General features: G+C 34.9%; 1 protein-coding gene and 1 pseudogene across 3 annotated transcripts in view; one reads left to right on the plus strand and one right to left on the minus strand.

The window, feature by feature from the left end:
• Zfyve9 (zinc finger FYVE-type containing 9) overlaps nt 1-24,367 on the plus strand; it is a 217,031-nt gene that overhangs the window by 39,707 nt on the left and 152,957 nt on the right. For all 3 annotated transcript variants that reach the window (XR_011708836.1, XM_027945059.2, XM_071617821.1), the window contains exon 2: nt 22,663-22,768. The gene's annotated coding sequence lies outside the window, so the exon portion shown is untranslated. The remainder of the gene's footprint in view (nt 1-22,662; nt 22,769-24,367) is intronic.
• LOC114100289 (superkiller complex protein 8 pseudogene) overlaps nt 5,335-24,367 on the minus strand; it is a 33,561-nt pseudogene continuing 14,528 nt past the window's right edge.

Raw genomic sequence — 24,367 nt, forward strand, 5'->3', positions numbered from 1 at the left:
CATCATTCCCTCCCTATTAACTTCTGACAGCCACTGATCTTTTTGCTATGTTCATAGTTTTAACTTTTCCATAATGTCTTTTACTTTGGAATTATATAGTAGTATGTGGGCTTTTCAGATTGGTGTCTTTCACCAAGAAATATACATTTAAGGATATTTTATGTTTTTTTTTTATAATTTGATAGCTCATTTCTTCTTATCTATTGTTTGGATGTACCTCAGTTTATTTATTCATTCACCTACTGAAGGACATTTTGTTGCTTCCGAGTTCAGCAATTATGAATAAATACTATAAACATCTGTATGTGGCTTCTTGTATGAATATATATTTTCAGCTCCTTTGAGTGAATACCAAAGGGTGTGTTGTTGGCTAAAATGTAAGAATATGTTTGGTTTTATAAGAAACTTCCAAATTGTCTCCTAAAGTGGCTGTACCATTTTGTATTCCTAATAGCAATGAGTGAGAGTTCCTATTTTGCTATATTCTCTAGCATTCAGTGTTCTCAGTGTTTTAGATTATGGCCATTCTAATAGGTGTGTGTTAATATCTGATTTGTGTTTTAATTTGCATTCTCATGATAACATGTGATATGTAGTATTTTGTCATATGCATGTTTGCCATTTGTATTAGTCAGCTTTACATCACTGTGACCAAAAGTTCTGATAAGAACAGTTTAGAGGAAGAAAGTGTATTCTGGTTTACAGTTTTAGGGATTCAGTCCATAGCTGGCTGACTGTATAGCTCAGGGTTCAAGGTGAGGAAGAATATCTTGGCAGAAAGGTGTGGTAGAGGAAAGCTGCTCCATTTTTGACAGCCAGGAAGCTGAGAGAGAATAAGTGCAAGGAGCCAGGGATAATATAATCCCCAAGGGCGCACTTCTGGTGACCTACTTCCTCCATTCATGCCCTACTTGCCTATAATTACTACCCATGAGTCCATTCAAATTATTAATCCATCAAGTGGATTAATCCACTGCTTTGGTTACAACTCTGATAATCTAATGATATCACCTTTGACCATTCCTGCATTGTCTCACACATGAGCTTTTTTTTGGGGGGGGCATACCTCACACCCAAACTATAACTTTATGCCCTTATCCCCCCAAAGCTCAGGCCCATCTCACAATGCAAAATACATTTATTCCATATCAAAGTGTCCCATAGTTCCAGTATTGCCCCATAGATGTTCGATTTCATTGCTCTAGGCCCAAGAAGAGGCAGAAAACATCATGCCAGAGGGTGTGGAGGAGGAATGCAGCTCATGACATGATAAAGAGGATCAGAGATAGAGCTTTATTTAGCAGGGACAAAATATAAACCCCAAAGGCATGCCTCCAGTGACATGCTTCCTCTAGCTACACTCTACTTGCCTATAGTTATCACCCAGTTAATCCATGTCATTGGATTAATACATTGATTAGGTTAAGACTTTCATAACCTAGTCATTTCACTTTTAAATGTTATTACATTGTTTCACACATGAGTGTGAGCTTTTGGGTGATACCTCATATCTAAACCATAACAAATATATATTGATCAAATCAAGGTAGCTAACATTTCTATCTCCTTATCTCTACTTTGCATTTGGAGTCCTTGAAGCTCTTCTCTTCTCAATATTCATAAAATATTTATTAGGTTGATGCTGGTAGGGTATGGCTGGAAGATGTGGGTCATTGGGCACATCCTTTGGGGTTTTTATTTTGTTCCTGGTGAGTGGAGTAGTCTCTTTCCGATCCTGTTTATCATGTCATGAGCTGCTTTCTTCTTCCATACCTTTCCACCACGATGTTCTTCTGCTTCACCTCAGGGCCAGAGCAATGGAGTCAGCCACCTGTGAACTGAGACCTCTGAAACTGTGAACACCACATAAACTTTTCCTCCTCTAAAATAGTTTTTGTCAGGTCTTTTGGTCACAGCAGCAAAAAAATCTTACTGAAACAGGTTATTATGAATTACACTCTCCCACTGTTCTATAAAACACTACAATTTATTCTGTCTGTGTTTGTGTACTGTTATGGTTTGGATATGAAGTGTCTTCTAAAGACACATGTGTTAAAGGCTTGGTCCCCAATACAGCAATGTTCAGAAGTGGGGCTTTTGGGAATTCATTGGATCATAAGGTCTGTGACTTCATCAGTGGATTAACCCATACATAATTTGATGGCTATTAAGAGGTGGTGGAAACTGTGGAAGGTAGGGCCTAATCAGAGGGAGTGGGTCACTAGTGATATGTGCTGAAAGGTTATGTCTTGTCCTCTGTTCCTTCCTTGTGGCACTCACTCACTCTGCTTCCTGGCTGCCATAAAGTAGTCAGCTTTCCTTCTGGCATGATATTCTGCCTCCCCTCAGGCCCAAAGCCAGGGCCAGGTAATCATGGTCTACAGCCTTTGAAACTGAGCCAAAATAAATCTTTGCTTTTTAAAGTTATTTATGTTAGGTATTTTGGTGACAGCAATGAAAAGTTGACTAACATAGGTACCTATTATCTAACTTCCCACTATCTCCCCTCCCTACAACCTTTCCCAAGGCAGGGGGATTTTCTTTCTTTCTTTCTTTTTTTTGAGACAAGATTTTACTATATTGCCTAGAATGGCTTTAAACTCCTGGGCTCAAGTGATCCTCTTGTTTCAGCCTCCAGAGGATCTGGAACTATGTGTGTGTATTACTATGCCCAACTAGGAAATTTAAAATTCATGGCTTATATATTTTTTTTATGTATCCTAACAAGTCATTGCTGAATTTAAGGTCATCTGCATTTTTTCTCTGTGTTTTGCTCTAGTAGTTTAATAATTTTGCATTTTACATGGAGCTCTGCTCCATTTTGAGATAACTTTTGTGAAGGGTGTAAAGCTTGCATCTAGATTAATATTTTTCCATATTTTTATTGGTGTATTATTATATTCATCTTTTTTATATATGAATATTAAGGTTTTTTCAGTATCATTTGTTGAAAAGATTTTTTTTTGCTCCATTTATTGCTTTTGTTCTTTTGTCAAAATTCAGTTGCTGGGCTGTGGCTGTGGCTTAGTGATAGAGAGCTTGCCTAGCATCTATGAGGCACTGTGTTCAATTCTCAGCACTGCATATAAATAAATAAACTCTATTGACAACTAAAAAAACAATAAAGAAAAAAATTCAGGGTCTGGAGTTACAGCTCAATGGTGGAGTGCTTGCCTGACATGTGTGAGGCCTGAGTTCCATCCTCAGCACCACATAAAAAATAAATAAATAGGCTAGGGATGTGGCTTAAGCAGTAGCGCACTTGCCTGGCATGCGCGGGGCGCTGGGTTCGATCCTCAACACCACATAAAAATAAAATAAAGATATTGTGTCTACCTAAAACTAAAAGAATAAATGGATATTAAAAAAATAAACAAACATCTACAACTAAAAACATATTTTTAAAAAATTCAGTTGCTGGGCTGGGGTTGTGGCTCAGTGGTAGAGCACTTGCCTAGTATGTGCTAGGCACTGGGTTCGATTCTCAGCACCACATATAAATAAATGAATAAAATAAAGATCCATCAACATCTAAAAAAGTATTTAAAAAATTCAGTTGCTTATATATGTATGGGTCTATTTCTGGGCTATTTTGTTATATTGACTTTTCTGTTCTTACACTAGTACCATTATCTTGATTACTGGAGGTTTATAGCATGTCTTCAAATTGGGTAATGAAAAATCCTTCAAATTTGTTCTCTTTTAATACTATGTTAGCTACTGTGACTCTTGCATCTTTGTAAAACTTGAGGATCAGTTTGTCAATATCTGTGAAATAAAGTGCTGGGATTTTGGGATTGCATTCAATTTATGGATCAAGTTGGAAAGAAGTGTCTTTTTGACAGTATTGAGTCCTTCTGTCCATCAACATGGAATAGCTCTCCATTTATTGAGTTCCTCTTTAATTTTGTTTGTCAGAACCTTTTAGTTTTCCTCATGTATATATTTTGTTAAACTTTTACCTAAGTATTTCATTTTTAGTCCTAAAATAATTGATATTGTGTTTTTAATTTCAAATTCTACTTGTTCATTTGTTGTGTACAGGGAAGCAATTGACTTTTGTGTATTAACCTTGTATCCTATAACCCTGCTATAATTACTGTTAGTTCCTGTAGTATTTTGTTGATTCTTTTGGATTTTGTGCATATATGATTATGTTGTATGTGAGCTGACAGTTTTATTTCTTCCCAGTATGTTTGTATCTTTTATTTTTGTCATATTGCATTAGCTAGGACTTTCAGTATGATGCTGAAAAGCAGTGCTGAGCATTGTTACTTTGTTCTTGATCTTAGTAGCTTTGAGTTTCATAATTAAATATGATGTCAGTTGTATATTTTTTCACAAATATTATCAAGTTGAGGAAGTTCCCCTCTATTTCTAGTTGACTGGGAGTTTTTTTTTTTTTTTTTGTGAATGGTCTTGGACTTTTTTCTAAAGTTTTTCCTGCATCTATTAATCTGACCATGTGTTGTTTCTTCTTTAACCTATTTTGAATGATGGATTATGTGATTTTCAAATATTGAACTAATTTTGCATATGAGGGATAATCTCTTTTGGTTATGGTCTATAATGATTCTTTTTTGTTATTTGCATGAAGAATGCTTTATTTATGTTTAAGTACGAACAGCACTTACAATAAAACATTTTTATACTATATCTACAAAATTTAAGTCTTTGCTACAGTGTATTTCTTTTAAACACACTGAAGAAGGAATGTCATGATCAATCTATACACTCTCTTCGCAGTATTAGCCCTGTGGACATTGATGTTTGTAAAGCATCAATGTCTGTAAAGCAGAAAGGGGCGCAGGAGATCAGGAACCACAGAACAAGAATGACGCACCAAAAGAAGGTTTATTGGGGGGCACTCCCTGTGAGGTTCACGGGTCTGTGAAGGATGAAGGGCCAGGGAGTCCAGCAGGAGAGGCGAGAACAGTGCTAATAAGGGAAGCTGGAGGTAGAAGGGCCTAGGCCATCTAAATTGCAGCTACTAATAGCAGGTTGGCCCTGCCAAGTTTAGGGGGATCTTGTCTGTCATGGGTTGGTCAGGGCTGATGTGAGATGACTAGGTGATTGCTTTAGTTGGCGGGAACTTGTGGTGGTTGGGGTCCATTGCCATGTCAGCTTCTGATTGGCCATGACAGCTTCTGATTGGTCTCCTCAGCCAGGTAGAAAGTCCCCGCCCACAGCTGCTCTGAAAGGAGAGGGGGAAGGGAAGCCTGTTGACTGAACAATTTTTTTTTCTTTTCCATTTTAATACCTTTACTTTACTTATTTATTTTTATGTGGTGCTGAGGATCAAACTCAGTGCCTTGTCTGTGCTAAGCGAGCACTTTACCGCTGAGCCACAACCTCAGCCTGATATTGATGTTTAATTGGACAATCATAGATGTGAATTTCCTGGTCATCTCCAACACACAAACTTTTAGAACCATTTCCGTTGTATTTTAGTCTTCAGACCTGATTCTGGTAATCTAAGAGAGTGTGAATATCCATTCTCTTTCCAACATCCCATATTTTCATACTTTTGTCAGATGAACCAGAAGCAAAATTAGTGTCTTCAGGACAAAACTGGATGTTCAGTACCTGGGAGGCATGGCCATGCAGCATGCCAGCCAAATTGGCTTGGTAGTAGATCTTGATGTATTGAACATCTGAAGCAGTGATAAGGAATTGAGAGTTCAGGAAAAGGACAAGGAGCAGATGCATGAAGTGTGACCTTCCAGTGTATGCAGAAGTTTTCCAGTTGCAATATCAAAAATATTGATAATTCCATTTATAACTCTACTGGTCAGATATTTCCCATCAGGAATATATGCAATACTAAGAATGAATTTTTCTCTCATATCCAAAGAAAATCCCGCCCCCCCCCCTCCCCCCCCTTTACACACTTTACCCACATGAATTCCTATGGCCAGATACTAGGAATCAGGAGAAAAGGCCAAAGTCCATCCATCTATAGGCTTTTTCTGTTTGCTGTTTTCCAAGTCCCAGAGATGAATATGAATGAGCATCAAGAGTGTTGGATGCAGCAATGGTCAGGGTGTGGTTAATGTCCATAGACACCACCCCTAGCTGATGTCCCTCTAGGTTCTTCTCTCATCATGCCATTATCAGACCTTTACCACGTTATCCAGGGATTCTGAACACTGTTTCCTTTCTGTTTGTCCCCTCAAGCAACTAGCCAGATGGCATCACCATGGGCTTGCTCTTGTTTCAAGAGACTACTGGTTGATTTCTTTAATTAAAGATGAAGGGCCAAAGGCCACACAGCTTGGCTGCACCTTTTGTAATACTTACATATTATTGGATGCATTTTCTTTCTTTTCTTTAATGATGCAATGATTTTAATTTATCCAAAGTCATTTCTTTCAATATACTTAATAAGTGTATATATGAAATTATTTCATTAAGAAAAAGTGGCAAAATTATTAAACATTTTAGAGGTAATCAATCACATTGGCAAATTGAATAAGCAAATTGATTGCTAATATATCTTTCTGATAGTGAAAAATAGTATGCTGTTATCTGTATGTGCAATTGCTCTATTTTTTTTTCATTTTTGAAGGTCAAGTTTAGCAAACTTCTTGTGGTATCAGTATTAATTGACTCTCAGTTTAATTGCCTCCTCAGTCAGTTCCTTTTTTTTTTTTTCTTTTTTGGAATGAACCCAGGAAAGTTCTACTACTGAGCTATACTCTGCCCTTTTTAAAATATTTGTTTTGAAACAGGGTCTTGCTAAGTTGCTGATAATGATCTTGAATTTGTGATCCTTCTGCCTTAGCCTTCTGAGTCACCTGGATTACAGATGTGTGCCTCTGTGCCCAGCACATTGTCGGGTTTAATTTGCTAGTGTTTTGTATTTATATTCATAAGAGACATTGGTCTGTAGTTTTCTTGTAATGTCTTTATCTGGTTTTGATGTTAGGGTAATGGTGTCCTCAGGGAATAAATCAGGAAATATCCCCTCTGCTTCTGTCTTCTGAGAGAGATTGTAGAGAATTGGTATAATTTCCTTATGTGTTCAGTCGAGTTCATCAGCAAATCCATCCATGTCTGTTTTTTTCTGTTTCTGAAGTTTATTGATTATTGGTTTAATTTCTTTAATAGATATAGGCCTAAATTTATCGTTGGGTGAGCTTAGAAGATTGTGTTTTTTAAGGAATTGGTTTGTTATTGTTCGTATATTAAATTTCTCCCCAAAACTTGTGTGTTGAAGGCTTGGTTCTCAGATGGTACTCTTGGAGGTAGTCAAAACTTTAGAAGGTGGAGCTTAATGGAAGAAAGTTAGGTCATTGGTTTGTGCCCTTGAAGGGGTAGGTATATTGTGACCCTACCTCCTTCCTCTCACTTTGCTTCCTGGCTACCATGAGGTAAGCAGCCTTGCTTCACCAGCTTGGCCCTACCATGATGTTCTGCCTTGCCACAGGCCCAAAGTGATGTAGTAAAGCCATAATGGACTGAAAACTTCTGAAACTATGTGCCAAAATAAATGTTTCCTCCTTTTATTATCTCAGGTATTTTGTTATGGCAATAGAAAGCTGACTAACATATGGTCCATTGCATGTAGGCATAGAGTTGTTAATAGTATTCATTTTTCAACATTTAGTGTCTATAGGATCAACAGTAATGTCCCTTCTTTCATTTCTGATATTAGTAATGTGTCCTTTCTTTCTTAACCTGTCTAGAGGTTTTATTTTACTGATCTTTTCAGAGAATGAGCTTTTTAAATTCATTTTCTGTATTGTTGTTATTTTCATTGATTTCTGCTGTAATTCTTTTCTTCTCTTAATTAATACTTTGTATACTCTCCTTTTTCTAGTTTCCTAAGGTAGATCCTTAGGTGACTGAGTTTAGATCTTTCTTCTTTTCTAATATATACATCTAACACTGTAAATTTCCCTCTAAGCCCTGATTTTGTTGCATCCCACAAATTTTCATAAGTTGTGTTTTTACTTTCAGTGATTTCAAAATATTTTTAAAATTTTTTTGAGTTTTCATTTTTGACCCATGTGTTTTTTTAAAAAATGTGTTGTTTAATATCCAAGTATTTTGAGATCTTTCCAGATATCTTTTTATGTGTGTGTGTTTGTGTGCTATTGGAGGTTGAACTGAGGGGCTCATGCATACCAGATAAGCACTCTACTACTCAGCTATATCCCCAGTCCTTTCAAGTTTTATTTTGAGACAGGGCCTCACCAAGTTGCCCAGACTGGCCTTGAACTTTCAATCCTCTACCTCCTGAGTAGCTGGGATTATAAGTGTATGGCACCATGCCCAGCTTCCAGGTATCTTTTGGTTATTGATTTCTAGTTTAATTCCCTTGTGATCTGAGAGTAACATTGTGTGACTTTGTTTTAAATAAGTTTAGGTATGTTTTATGGCTCAGAATGTGGTCTGTCTTGGTGAAAGTCTCATGTAAACTTGAGAAGAAAGTGTATTCTGCTGTTATTAGGTGAAGTAGTCTATAGATGTCCATTTTATCCAGTTGATTGGTAATGTTAAGTTCAGCTCTGTCCTTACTGGTTTTCTGCCTGCTGAATCTGTAAATTTTTGACAGAAATAGATGGACACTATTTCTCCTTGTAGGTCTCTAGTTTTTGTCTCATGTAGAAGTAATACATGTCAAGGAATTTTTGGTATTAAAGAATTGACCCTTTTATCATATATAAAGCATTCTTTATCCCTGAGATAGATATATATATATATATATATATATATATATATATATATATATATATATATATATATATATATTTTTTTGGTTTGCAGTCTGAAACTGATATAGCTACGCTACTCCTGTTTCCTTCCTACCTTCCTTCTTTTTTTCTCTTTCTTTCTTTCCTTTTTTTTTTTTTTTGTGGTGCTGGGGATTGAATCTAGAGCCTTGAGTATACTAGGCAAGTACCTGCATACATCTCTGGCCTTCCTGTTTTCTCTTGGTTAGTGTTAGAATGGTTATCATTCTACATCCATTTACTTTTAACCTATATATGTCTTTATATTTAAAGTATGTTTCTTGTAGATAGCAATAGTTGGGTCTTGACTCTCCTTTTTTTCTTTTCTTTTTTGTGATTTTGTGGATTGAACCCAGAGTCTCACTCATCCTAAGCAAGTGTTCTACCTCCTAGCTGCATCCCCAGCAAAGGGATTTTATTTCTTAATTCACTCTGTCTCTGTGTTTTGATTGGTGTATTTAGACAATTGCCATTCAAAATGATTATTAATATTAATATAGTCTCCTTTATTTTAAAAGGATAAATTTACGAGTACAGATTTCTAGGTTGGTGTTTTTTTTTTTTTTTTTTTCTCTCTGAAGACTTTTAAATGTTTTATTCCTCTCTCTTCTTTCTTGCATGGTTTCTAAGGAGAAATCAGATACAGTCTTAGTATTTGCTCCTCTGTAGCTAAGGTGTTTTTCAAAGTGTGACTGTTTTCTGTATATTTTCTTTGAAAAATCTTTGGTTTTATGTATTTGGAGTAGGCTATGCCTCAGAGTAGGGCTTTGTTTGTTTGTTCTGCATTTATCCTGCTTGTTTTTTTCTGAGCTTCCTGGATTTGTGGATTGGTATCTGACATTAATTTGAGTAAATTCTCAGTCATTATTGGTGCAAATATTCTTTTTTCTATTGTCCTTTCCATTATACACATTTATACATTTCATATGTGTCCCACAGCCCTTAGATATTGTATTTTTAAAAAGTTTTTCTTTTAGGGGTTGGGACTGTAGCTCAGTGGGAGAACACTTGCCTCTCATGTGTGAGGCACTGGGTTTGATCCTCAGCACCACATAAAAATAAATAAATAAAAATAATGTGTCCATCTACAACTAAAAATATATTTTTTAAAAAAGTTTTTCTTTTAAATCCCTTTGCTTTTCAGGGTTGGAGGTTTCTATTGAGATATCTTCAAGCTAGAGATTCTTTGCTTAGTCATGTTGTCTCCTAAACCCATCAAAGGTATTATTCATTTTTAGTTACGGTGTTTTTGATTTCTAGCATCCTTTTTGGTTCTTTCCTGGATTTCTTTCTTTCTTTTTTTTTTTTTTTTTTTGGTAGTACTAGGGATTGAACCCCAGCTGTGCTCTACTACTGAACTTCATCCCCAGCCTTTTTAAAAATTATTTACCTATTTTTATTTTAAGACAGGGTTTTGCTAAGTTGCTGAGACTAGCCTTGAACTTGTGGTCCTCCTGCTTTAGCCTTCCAAGTCATTTTTTCTTGAATGTCTACTCTCTTTCTTGTATTGCCCATCTGTTCTTACGTGTTATTTGTTTTAACCTTTATAGCTCTTAGCATATTTCATCCTTAAAACTACACTTTTAAACTTTCAGTTTGATAATTGCAGCATCCCTGCCATATCTGAGTCTGGTTTTTATGCTTGCTATGCCACTTCAACTGTGTTTATTTATTTTATTTTTAAATATTTTTTGCCTTTAGAATTCCTTATAATTTTTTTCTTGAGAGTTGAATATTGTGTATAGGTAAAAGAAACAGGTATAAATAGGTCTTGAGTAATATGATAAATTGTTGAGGGTAAGGAAAGCATTCCATAGTCCTATGATTAAGTCTCAGTCTTTTAGCAAGCCTTCATGCCTCTGAACTTTACAGGACCTTTTTAGTCCCGTCCTCCATACGCTCCCCTCCATGGGCAAAGGATGTCGCAGACAGGATGGCTAAAGTGATCAAGAAGGTCAGTTAGGCACTGATATGACCCTAGCAGGGTTAAGCTCTAGTTAAATTATTTCTCTTGAGGGCAGAACTGGTTAAGGACAGAATGCTGGCTTATTTCAAAATGGTTTCTTTTTCCCTTCTCCCTGCCAGAAGCACTGGGGGATTTTTCTTTGATACTAATTGTGAGAAATTGTTTGAGCTCCCAAAGGTAAAACTCACAAAAGTGTGGGGTCTCCCCTATGACTGGATCTGAGAAGAGTGTTTAATGTTTCAGTTTGTTCAGTTCTTTGCATTGTTGTTAGGTTGGAGTAGTGATTTCCAAGTTTTTTATTTTTTAGTTGTAACTGGACACAATATCTTTATTGTATTTATTTTTATGTGGTGCTGAGGATGGAAACCAGGGCCTCGAACAGGCTAGATGAGCTATCTACCTCTGAGCCATAATCCCAGCCCCGATTTCCAAGTTGTATGCACGACAGACCAGAAACTGAAGTCTACATATATTCTTATAACTTTGTGCAATTTGTGGTATGCAAACCCTGTTGATTTTTGCAACCTAGAATGATCTGGCTAAGGCTGTCTTTCTTCTCATGAATTTATTTTATTATTATTTACTTATAGGCGATATAATATCTTGAGTCAGTGTCTGACTTTTGAAAATTTAAGTTTCCTATTAAAGTTGAAACTATGAATTTGATGTCATTTAAATCCATTTATATCATTTATTGTAATATCTTTGTTAAGACTTGTTACAAATTAAGGCAACCAACTGAAGTTAAAAGGAAAATAAAAGGGAGGGGGAGTTTCATAAGGATACTAAGATATCTCATAGACTCCTAAGGCAGTCATTATAGCTGTTCCTCAGGCACAGTATAGAAGAGTCAGTAATTAGTCTAGACTAGGATCCCACATTATTCTAAGCAACTGGTTAGATGGATGAGTTTCCCTTGAACATGGCATTTTATCTTGTAGTAAAAAAGTATAGGTTGGGGGATACACCATCAGTGAAACTCCCCATCTTGTACAATCACAAAAATGGGATCCTAATTAGAATAAGTTATTCTCCATGTATGTGTAATATGTCAGAATACATTCTACTGTCATGTGTATCTAAAAAGAACAAATAGGGCTGGGGTTGTGGCTCAGTGGTAGAGCGCTTACCTCGCATGTGTAAAGCACTGGGTTCGCTCCTCATCACCACATAAAAATAAATTAATTAAATAAAGGTAACATGTCCATCTACAACTAAAAAATATATAAAAAATAAAAAGAAAAAGAACAAATAAAGAAAAAAATGTATAGGTTGGGGATGATGCTCAGTTGTAAAGCACTTACTTTGCACATGTAAGACCCTGGGTTTGATCCTCAGCACTGCCAAAAAAACCCCCCCCAAAACAACAACAACAACAAAATGTATATGGAATGGGGGGATACGTTGTTCTAGAATTCTGTTGGTGGCAAAATAATATCTATTATCTAGAAATTAGAGATATGCAGTTGAGCTGACATGGTGTTAATTAATGAGTTAATCATGAACAAATTATTTACTATTTTAGGGAATATCTTAATTAGGGTCCTCTGGAGAAACCGAACCAATAGGAGATATGGACCTCTAGCTTGCAGATGGCAATTGTGGGACATCTCAGGCTCCATAATCACATGAACTTTATAATAAATCTCATGATTTCTTTTCTTTCTTTCTTGTTGGAAGGGCAGTACTCGGTATAATTCAAATGCTAATTTCAGGGCTGGGGCTATAGCTCAGTGGTAGAGCACTTGATTGGTCAATTTGAGGCTCTGAGTTATATCCCTGGTATTATACCAAAAAAACAACAACAGAAACAAACAAAAATTGCTAATCTCTTCTGGAAATACTGTTACAGGCATACTAATACATTTTGTTTAATCAGATATCTGTCAGGTTGACTGTAAAATGAATAATACATGGGGGTACAATAGTAGGGATGCTGTATATCTTAATTGTTTCTGACCACATTATGTATATACAAACTCATTTACATGGTCTTTGAGTCTTATTATTCCACATGTGAAAATTACACATATTCTTTGTTTTAGTGCTGATCTGAAATTAGTTGCTGTTCTAGAGATTTTAATGCCTCTCTATATTTGATATACCTGTTATTGTGTTTTCCAATATTTTTTAAACTCCTCTGCTGTTGTTTTCTGTGTGCTAGGTGAAAGTGATCACCTTGTTTTTTATAGCTCTTGACAGAGAATTCAATGTTTGTGAAAGATGCCAGATATCCTGGAAATTGAATTCCTGTGTGACTGTGGGGTAACAACAATGTTAACTTCCCAGATCCTGCTCTCTTCATGTATTTTAATCTAGAGAAATACAACCCTTTACAAATAAGAGATTATCTCATTTCTTTTTTCTGCTACTGTGATGAGAGTGTTTATTATAATCAAAGAACATCTTTTTAGGATCAAATTTAGCCATTTCAGAATGTCAAACAGTCAAGATACCTTTTTTATTCCTTTCTCTTCTTTTATTGTTCAGACTTGAATTGATCATTTAAGACTGGTGGACTTGATGGATTATTAATTGGTAACAGATTAGTCCGCTAGTTGATTTCAGGGTTAAAATCATGCTCTGCATTTTTATTCTAATACTTTCACACAAATTGCTTTTTTTTTTTTTTTTTTTTGCTTTACTGGGTATTGAACCCAGGAGTGCTGTACCACTAAACTATACTCCCCAGCCCTTTTACTTTTTTTTTTTTTTTTTTAATTTTTTTGCCTTAAGACAGGGTCTCACTATGTTGCTGAGGCTAAACTTAAATTTGCAATACTCCTGCCTCAGCCTTTTACGTCCCTAGTCACCATGCGTGGCTCACACAAATTGCTTTTTGATGGTGAATAATAATAATAGCTACCATTTATTTAGCACAATGTGTCAGATCTGTGCAAGGCACTTCATATAATGCTCTTTTTCATCATTAAAAGTATTCTGCAAGGGCTGGGGTTGTGACTCAGTGATAGAGCGCTCCCTAGCATGTGCAAGGCATTGGGTTTGATTCTCAGCACCACATAAAAATAAATAAATAAAATAAAGATATTATGTCCATCTACAACTAAAAAAATATTCTGAAAAGTAAATTTTTCAGATAAAGTATAAAGAAATAAGACTTAGGTTAAATAACCTGCTGAAAGTAACAACAACTATTCAATACTAGAGCATGAATTCAAACCAGCAGGTTCTCAAACCAGTGATCAAGCCCTACTGACAATGCATTAAAATGTGCTTTGGATTAAATAGGTATATTACATTTTGGTAATAGTTGATTTGATATTCTAATCTCAGTTTTGCCAGGTAATGTATTGTTATATATTGATACTCTTTTTAAATTTTTCCCATAGCTTTATTGAGGTAAAATTGAAGTACAATAAAATGCACATATTTGAAGTATGTAAATTGATTAGTTTTGGCATGTATGTAGCCAATACAATCAATATAAAGAGGATTTCCATTACTTTTTTTAAAAAGTTGAAATCATGCAGAATATGTTTCTATCTTGATTTATTACATTAGAAATCAATAACTTTAAGATATATAGAACCCCACCCCCATACCAACTATTTCCAAATTAAATGGCACACTTATAAATATCTCTGAGGTCAAGGAAGAAAGTACAAGAGAAGTAAGTAAAAATTGCTTTGAACTGAGTGATAATAAAAGGCTAAAATATCAGGCTCTCTGGGATGAAACATATTCAGATGAACATTTATAACTTAAAGTACTTGTATCAGAAAGAAGCTAGAATAATAATCAAATTATTTTCAAATTAAGTAGTAGGAAGAAAAAAATAAGAGTAGGAGCAGAAATATATGAAATAGAGAAGAAATTAATACAGCTAAAATTTGATAAAAATCAAACAAATCCAATCAAGAAAAAGCAAAAATACAAACATCAATATCAATGGAAAGGGTGCTATCAAAATAACCCTACAGATGCTAAAAACATATTAAGGTTCTATTACAATTGTATGCCAACATATGTGATAGCTTACATAACATGGTCTATATTAGAGAAGGATCTGTGTGCTGCTGAGGAAAAAAAAGTGTATTCAGTCACTGATGAAATATTTTATATATATCTGTTAAGTCTAAATTATTGATTATATTATTGAGTTCTATGTTTCTTTGTTTAGTTTTTGTTTGGAAGATCTATCCAGTATTATTTAACAGAGGGGTGTTAAAGTCATCCAGTATTATTATTTTGTGGTCTGTTTGATTCTTCAAGTTGAGAAGGGTTTGCTATATATAGATGCTCTGTTGTTTGGGGCATAAATGTTTATGATTGTTATGTCTTGTTGATGATTCCTTTAAGCAGTATGAAATGTCCTTCTTTGTCCCTTCTGATTAACTTTGGCTTGAAGTCCACTTTGTGTGATATGAGGATAGAAACCCCTGCTAGTTTATGCAATCCATGTGAGTCATATGTTTTTTCCCATCCTTTCACCTTCAGTCTGTAGATGTCATTGCCTCTGAGGTGAATCTCTTAGAGACATCATATTGTTGGGTCTTGTTTTTTTAATCCAATCTGCCAGTCAATGTCTTTTGATTGATGAGTTTAGGCCATTAATGTTCAAGGTTATTACTGAGATATGATTTATTTTCCTTATAATTTTGGTTTATTTCTAGTTTTTAATTTGCATTACTTTTTCCTTTTCTTTTTTAAAATATTTTTTTATCTGTAGATGAACACAATACCTTTATTTTATTTATTAGTTTTTATGTGGTGCTGAGGACTGAACCCAATGCCTCACACGTGCTAGGCAAGGGCTCTACTACTAAGCCACAACCCAGCCCTCCTTCGATTGACTGTTCCTTTAGTGTAGCTCCTCTCTTTGCTGGTTTTCACTTTTTTTTTTTTCCATTTCATCTTCATGGAATATTTTGTTGAGAATATTTGAAGTGCTGGCTTTCTGATTGTGAATCCTTTTAATTTTTATCATGGGAGACTTTTATTTCATCTTCAAATATGAAGCTTAATTTTGCTGGATATAGGATTCTTGGTTGGCATCCATTTTCTTTCAGAGCTTGGTATATGTCTTTCCAGGACCTCCTGACTTTGAGGGTCTGGGTTGAGAAATCTGCTGAGATCCAAACTGATTTCCCCCTATATGTAATCTGATATTTTTCTCTTGCAGCCTTTAAAAATTCTATCTTTCTTTTTTAAAATTCTATCCTTATTTTGTATGCTAGGCATTTTCATTATAATGTGCCTTGATGTGGGCCTGTTGTAATTTTGCTCATTTGGGGTCCTGTAATCCTCTTGTATTTGATTTTCCATTTCATTTTTTAGATTTAGGAAATTTTTTGATATTATTTTATTGAAAAGATTGTGCATTCCTTTGGTTTGTATCTCTGCACCTTCATCTATCCTGATAAATCTTAAATTTGTCTTTTCATGTTATCCCATCATTCTTGGAAGTTCTGTTCGTGGTTTCTCAACATCTTCTCTCCATGGTCCACTTTATTTTCAAGATTATTTATTTTGTCTTCATTACCTGAGGTTCTGTCTTCCATGTGGTCTAGTCTGTTGGTGATGCTTTCTATTGAGTTTTTTTTTAAATATTTTTTTTTAGTTGTTGATAGACCTTTATTTTATTACATGCAGTGCTAAGAATTGAACCCAGTGCCTCACTCACATGAGGCAAGGGTGCTACCGCAGAGCCCCAGCCCCAGCCCACTCATATTGATTTTTAAAAAAAATTTTTTAGTTGTAGATGGACATAATATCTTTATTTTTATTTTATTTATTTTTATATGGTGCTGGGGATCAAACCCAGTGCCTCACACATGCTAGGCAAGTGCTCTTCCATTGAGCTACAATTCCAGACTCATCTATTGAGTTTTTAATTTGGTTTATTGTTTCCTTAATTTAAATTATTTGTTTTCCTTTCTTCTTCTTCAAAATCTCTATCTCTTTATTGAAGTGATCTTTTCCTACCTGTATTTGCTCTCTTACTTTGCTCATACTTTACTTTGCAGATCAATTTCATTTTGTACATTCTGAACTCCTTCTCTGACATTTCTTTCACTGTGGTGTTTATGACTTCTGTTATTGGAGTACCTTGGTTTGCTTGGGGCAGTTTGTTCCCTTGTGTTTTCATGTTGTTTGTCTACCCATCTAACAGTGTGGGTCTGAGGCAACAGAGTTTCTACCCTGTGTACTTATAGTATCCCTGAAGGTTTCCAGTACCTCACTATTTAGGGGGAAACAAATTATATAATAACAACTACCAATGCAAACAATTGATAGCATTAAACAAAATAGTTCCTGCTATGATATCTGTAATGTTAATTATCACAATACACAGAAGTGATGTGATCAGTTTTGCCTATAATAAAAACAGCAAGTTTGCAACAGGGTTTACATTTTCAAATGGTGGACAGGAAATGAACAGAAGTGATATATGATATGATATGATTATGAGGAAAGAGGAGAGAAGACAGAAGAAAAAGATTAAAGGAAGAGTGAAAGAGAACAACAGAGATTGGCTGTTAGCAGAAAAAAAGAGAATCAGGAAACAGGTAGGAGAAAAAAATATATAAAGCAAAAATTTAAATAATTAAAAATAAAAATAAAAGAATACAAAACCAAAAACTAAGATATACTAATAAAACATCCTAGTTCACAAAAACCTAATCTATGTAAAATAACTGGCTTCAAAAATGCTAGAGATGAGAAGACAAAAAAATAGGAGACTATATAAGTGGCCATGAACCATTGAGGTCGCAATTAAACAGTGAAAAAGGATTTTAAAAAAAAGGAAAAGAAAAGAAAAAAAAATCTTGATGAAAAGTTGAAGGATTATTCTGAAAAATCTTAATAGCCTGGAAAGGGGAGACACACAGTTAAAAAATTATGAATCATTAATCAGCTGATAAGTGCCATGATAGTAGTAAAAGATATACAAGAAAGAGGCACCTATCCTAGACCTAGATCAGAAGGGCTTCATGGAAGAAATGATGTATAAGGTAGGACGATGAGAATAATTAAGAGTTAAGTAACAGTGGCAGCAGCAAAGTGTTGGAGAGTACTCAAGGCCTAAATAATAACACATGTGAAGGCTTTTTTTTTTTTTTTAATTTTTTTTGCTTGGTATTAAACATAACTATTTTATTTAGATATAATTCGCATACCATAAAATTAACTCTTTTGAATATACATTCAATTTTCAGTATATTCAGTGTTATACATCAACCCTATTGTCTAATTCCAGAATATTTGTATCACCCTAGAAAGAAACCCTGTACCTATTAACATCTTCCATTTCCTCTTTTCTGCAGGCCCTGGAAACCACTATCCTAATTTCTGTCTCTATGTATTTGCCTATTCTGAATATTTCATACTAATAGAACTATATGGTATGTGGTTGTCAATGATTGTCTTTTTTTTAAAATGTGTTTTTAGTTGTAGATGAACACAATAATACCTTTATTTTATTTATGTATTTATTTTTATGTGGTGCTGAGTATCAAATTCAGTGCCTCACATGTGCTAGGCAAGTGCTCTACCACTGAGCCACAACTTCAGCCTCAGTGATTGGCTTTTTAACTTAGCATAATGTTTTCAAGGTCTATCCATGTTGAAACATGTGTTGGTATGAAGGCTTATTATGGGGAATGGAGGTAGACAAGATCGGGAATTGAAAATTCCTATTGATTAAGATGAATAGGGAATAGAATAAGAATTTGAGAACACAGAATATATCATATTAGAGAGGTAAGCGGAAACCAAATTAAAAAGAACATTTTCAGCTATGTTTTGGAGCTGTGGCCTTTAGTCTAGAGGCAGTAGGTTGCTGTTGAATGGTGTTAAGTATGAAAAAGATATAAGCAGATTTGTTTTTTGCATTTGTATAGAGAGTGGGCTAGATGGATACAAAATGGGAGGGCAGGGAAATTATTAGGATTCTTACAAGTAACTGGATTATGGCAATGGGAATGTAGAGAGGTGGGTGGATATGAAAGATTTAAAAGCAGAATGATAAGACTTAGGAGTTAGATTGAATGAAGAGGTTAGAGGAATAATGGAGAGGATCTAGAATGACAGTTGAGTTTCTGAGTTGGTGGGACAGGTGAATGATGATTAAGCTCATTAAGGAGCTGGGAAGCTAGACAAATTCCAGGATGCCAGCCTGGAATAATAGGGAGTATTAAACTAGCACTGGAAAAGTAATGAAATGAAAAAAAAATGCATTTTTCAGAAATTTTAATTTATTATTAGAGTAGTATATATGGTTAGGAGGAAAAATATGAAAAGCTAGCTTTTTGTTTGGATAACATTAGTTATTTTCTAAATACTCTAAGAGGCCCAAAGCTGATTTTATTGAGTGGTTTATGCAAATCTGGAGTCAGAGCTAAGTATCTCAATAGAGGAAAGTCTTCCATCAGTGCATCTTTCTTGCCTGTCCTTATAGTTTTTACCCTTTTTCTTTAAAATATTTATATTAATTTGAAGAGTATCAGATTTCTAACTTGGTATTTCTTTTTGACTATTGCTGTATAATTACTATGTAATTACTATAACAAAATGTAATAGTTTCAAACAGCAATTTAATTATCTCTTATGGTTCTGGAAATTGACTGGGCTCAGCCACGTGGTTCTTTCTTAGGGTCTTTGTACAATTGTAGTCAGTTAATGGTTGGGGCTAGAGTCATCTTGAGGCTTGCTTGTTCACATTTGTAGAGAGGCTCATGGGCCAAATCATCAACATGTGTCCTCTCCATGTGTTTTCTTTGGCATGGTAACTGGGCTTCAAGCATGAGTGTTCCAAAAGGACTAGGCAGAGGCTGCATTAGCATATTTCACCACATAATCATCACAGATTTTATGCCAGTTTTTTTTTTTTTGTAAAAAAAGTGGGATGCAATCATTATGTGAAGATTTTCTTAGAAAAAAATGTGATGGTATTACTTAAAGATCATCTATTACTAAATTGTATTTGGTGCAAGATTAGGATGCATGAAATACTCTTGAATATATGTTAAAATTGAGCAGTACAAATTGATACATATCCTTTCTCCATGACAATTTAGTGAACATTTTATTAGTCTGAAGGGAAAAAAGTTAACACTTTAGTTGTTATTGATTTGTGCATTATAGTTGAATATTTTATAGTTGAGAAAATTTACTACAATGTTGGGAAGTATGGACTTACAAAATTTAACTTCTGTGTTCAAAGGTTCTGTGCTACTATTATTAATTTTGTTATCTGACATGCTGTCCTCAGTGGTACTCATATAAGATGTGTTTACCGTTAGTACTGCCAACACTCTAAATACACTCCACAAGTTAACTTTTGGAAATACACTGACAGTGCACATGTGCTGAGAATACATTGCTGCTCTGTTTACTTTCTAAGTGATATGACAAATAGAATTATACCATGTGATGATTACATAATGAAATATTACAAACCAGTTTTGGACTGAGAAAACAAGGTGCAATGATTATGCTGTGGTGATGATTATGTGATGAAATGTGGTACCTTTAAAGGACTAACCTTGGAAGTTACATGGTGTTTTCATCAGCTTTGCGTTGATGTGAACAGTATGTCCAACAAGAAAAACTTGGAGGAAAAGTTTATTTTGACTCATGGTTTCAGAGGGCCCCACTGTGTGTGTGTGTGTGTGTGTGTGTGTGTGTGTGTGTACGTGCGTGCGCAGGCACCTGGGGATTGAACCCAGGGCCTTGTACGTGTGCAGCAAGCACTCTACCAACAGAGCCATATCCCCAGCCCTAGGGCCCCACTTCTTAAAGGTTCCATTATATTCCCTATTGCCACACTAGGGATCAAGCTTCTAACACATGAACTTTGGGAACACACTCAAAAAATCATATCCAAACCATATCAGAATGCAGTCATACATTTCAGTGTATATTATTTCTCAAAGATAAAAATGGAGACTTTTATGATTAAATAGGATGAATGAACATACACACATACACTCTCTTTTTTCCTTTCTTTACTAAAATGGTAAAAAGGAACAACAGGATCAATAATCTAAGTTCCAGTTTGAGAACAGGACAAGACTAATGTCTTACCTAAACCAGTCAGACACAACACCACATACCACATACCATAACAACACACACACACACACACACACACACACACACACACACACACACACAATGTAACGAAATCCTTCTTCTACCTTGTTTTATTTAGGCCCTCCATGGATTGGAAAATGCCCACTTATACTGGAGAGCAATCTGCTTTACTCATTTCACTGATTCAAATACTAATCTCATCTTGAAACACCCTCACATACACACTCAGAAATAGTGTTTAGTCTGGGCACCCTATGTTCCAATCAAGTTGACACATAAAATTAACCATTACACACATGTAAAATTAACCATTACATTACTGTAATTGCTTCATACATTAAAAAAATAACAAAAGTAAATATAGATACACATAGGATTTGATATTTAATCTGTAGAATTGATTTTATTCATTTAAAGTTTATTATTTAAAAAGAAGGATCTTCAATTAGCTACACATTGAATGGAAGAAACTTACTTTGGCATTATTTTCATTTGACTTGATACTTTACCCCCCATACTGCCTTTTCTTACTTCTGATATGATTCAATCATTTATTTGATAGTTTGTTTCTTAGCATCAATAGCTCTTCTCATTTAGAGTATATCATACCATATACATATTTTTGAAGTTCTTGAAGATAGGAATATCTTTCAACAATGATTTTAAATTTTTTAGTTGTAGATGGACATAGTACCTTTATTTTATTTTATTATTTATTTATTTATTTTAGTTGTAGTTGGACACAATACCTTTAATTTATATATTTATTTTTATGTGGTGTTGAGGTTTGAACCCAGTGCCTCACATGTGCTGGGCGAGCGCTCTACCACTGAGCGCAGCCCCAGCCCCTAGTACCTTTATTTTATTATCTTTTTATGGTGCTGCTGATCAAACCCAGGGCCTCACAACCCCAACCCATCATCAGTAATTTTCATTCATTGGTCTCTGGAAACTTGAATTTTAGTTATACTTTCTTCCATTCTATTTTTTTAGTAATCACATCATTTTCACATCAGATAATGAAGTATCTATAATAATTACAGGAAATTTCTTCTGATGCCTCAGTTTATCTTTAAGTGAAGTGGTGTTCATTAGATTATCTCTAAGATGATTACCTTTTCTGAAAATACTAAATGTTGGCCTTTTTATATTGAAGGTAGGATGGTCTTAGTTTTATTCTGATTAGTTTCAACTACTAATCTCGTTTAAGGTTAAGGAATTTCTATAAGCAATTAGACAGGCATTTAAGTTGGACTACTATGACTTCACAGATATTGTCATATGTTCATTCAGAAGAAGGGAGTCACATTTGAGGAAGCACTGTCTTCCATACTACTGACAGTAAAGGCTAATATTGGATTAATAGATCCATTTCTTTATAAAGCAGTGGACTATAATCCACAAAGAATTCATTTGGAGGAAGAACAGTTGTTTGGCAATAAAAATCTCAACAGGAAGCTTTTGAAACAATTTAAAAATTCTGGATGTATACGAAAAAAAATCATACCAGAGGATATTCTCATGAAACAGCAGTTTCTTAGTTTGGATTCTTGGAGGCTCTACTATACATAAAGTAAATGGTATTTTTATGAATTAATATAATTATAGTCATTGGGTAGAAAGAGCTTGCTGTTGATGTTTACACATTATCCATTGAAGAAAAAAAGCATGTGGAAATCCTTTACTCTTCCTTTACACTTCCAACTTTTGGCCTTCTAAGACAGTATGATTTGTGTGTTGCTGCCTTCAATGCAGAGCAGGTCTTTGAATCTGAAGGTGTTAATTATAATTTATTGTTAATCCCCATTGCTTTTATTGTCTGGCTATGATAGGCTTATATGATGAAAATTAGGGCTTATTGTTAAGCAAATGTAATGAGCGATCTGTTTTTTCCTTTAGGATCAAACAGACCATACTGAGTCAGCAGGACTGGCTGGTGGTGCAGCAGGCATCATGAATAAGCACAGAGAAGTCTGTCCTTTATCACATTCATAAGGAGAAAAAGGTAAGAAAACCAATGTTCTTATTTTTCTTTGATTGGACTTGAGAAAACAACTAGATATATAGAAAATAATGCTGTTGTATTTTTGCTGTTTGCTTATAACATTGTATCTTGTTAAATCAGTAGTAGAGTTTTTCAAAAAGACTTGATGTGGGCTGGGGATGTGGGTCAAGCGGTAGCATGTTCGCCTGGCGCGGCCCGGGTTCGATCCTCAGCACCACATACAAACAAAGATGTTGTGTCCGCCAAAACCTAAAATAATAAATATTTAAAGAAAAAAAAAAGACTTGATGTTAGTCCAGAGAAATAGAGTATTTTAAAATTGCTTTTAATTATGTCACCACAGGGCTCTGACTGTGGCTCAGCAGTGGAGACTTGCCTGGCATGTGTGAGGCGCTGGGTTCGATTCTCAGAACCACATATAAATAAATAAAATAAAGGTCTATCAGCTACTTAAAAAAAATATATATAATCAGTTTCTGCTACCTTGATTGTGGAAAGATAATTTCAGCATGAAAAAAACATGTATTTTTGCAGTTTTTTAGGAGAAAATAGTGGCATATCTGCCCAATTAATGTCATTTATCTTAGTCATATAAGAGCTAAATAGTAAAACTAATTTGCGAATAGAGAATCAGAATTATAGATTTAAATATATTATTTTGTATTTATATTAGTTTGAAGAGCAATAATTTCCAGTAGAAAACTGGAGTATTTCATTAGTTTTTATAAAGTAGAAATCTGATTTTTTTTTCCTAAGAATCATGTAAGGTTTTTTTTTTCTTTCCAAGTCTAATGATAGTTTATAGGACAGTGTATGGTAGGAAGTTGTGCAGGTGAGACTGGTTTGAGAAACTGATCATACTCTTCACTGGTAACTAGTGTTGTATTGTCTGGCTGAGTTCTCTTGTGTTTATGTATAAATTATGAGGAAAGGCATAGGATAAGAAATTAAATGTGATAAGAAATTGAACTTCTTGGGCTGGGATTGTGGCTCAGCGGTAAGCACTCGCCTAGCATGGGCAGGACTCGGGTTCGATCCTCAGCACCACATAAAAATAAAATGCATTGTGTTGTGTCCATCTACACCAAAAAATAAATATAATAAATAAATAAATAGAAAGAAAGAAAGAAATTGAACTTTTTGGGACTGGGGTTGTGTCTCAGTGGCAGAGTGCTTGCCTAGCATGTGTGAGGCATTGAGTTTGATTCTCAGAACCACATATAAATAAATAAAAAATAAAGGTCCATCAGTAACTAAAAAATTAAAAAAGAAGAAGAAGAAAGAAATTGAACTTCTTTTCTCTAGTTGAGGATGGAGCAGAGGCACTTGACAATGATGTTGCATTTTGACTTATTGTACACAAATGCAACACAACTTTTCATTTTTCTTGTTGTATATGTTGCAGAGTCACACCATTCGTGCAGTCATACGTCCATAAGATAATAATGTCTTCTCATTTCATCATCTTTCCCAACCCCTATACCCTCTCCCCTCCTCTCGCTCCCTTCTGCCCAATCCAAAGTTTCTCCATTCTTCTCTTTCCTCCCTCCCCCATTATGGATCAGCATCTACTTATCAGAGAAAACATTTGGTCTTTGG

Source organism: Marmota flaviventris, chromosome 10, assembly GCF_047511675.1.
Source record: "Marmota flaviventris isolate mMarFla1 chromosome 10, mMarFla1.hap1, whole genome shotgun sequence".
NCBI classification, from domain to species: domain Eukaryota; kingdom Metazoa; phylum Chordata; class Mammalia; order Rodentia; family Sciuridae; genus Marmota; species Marmota flaviventris.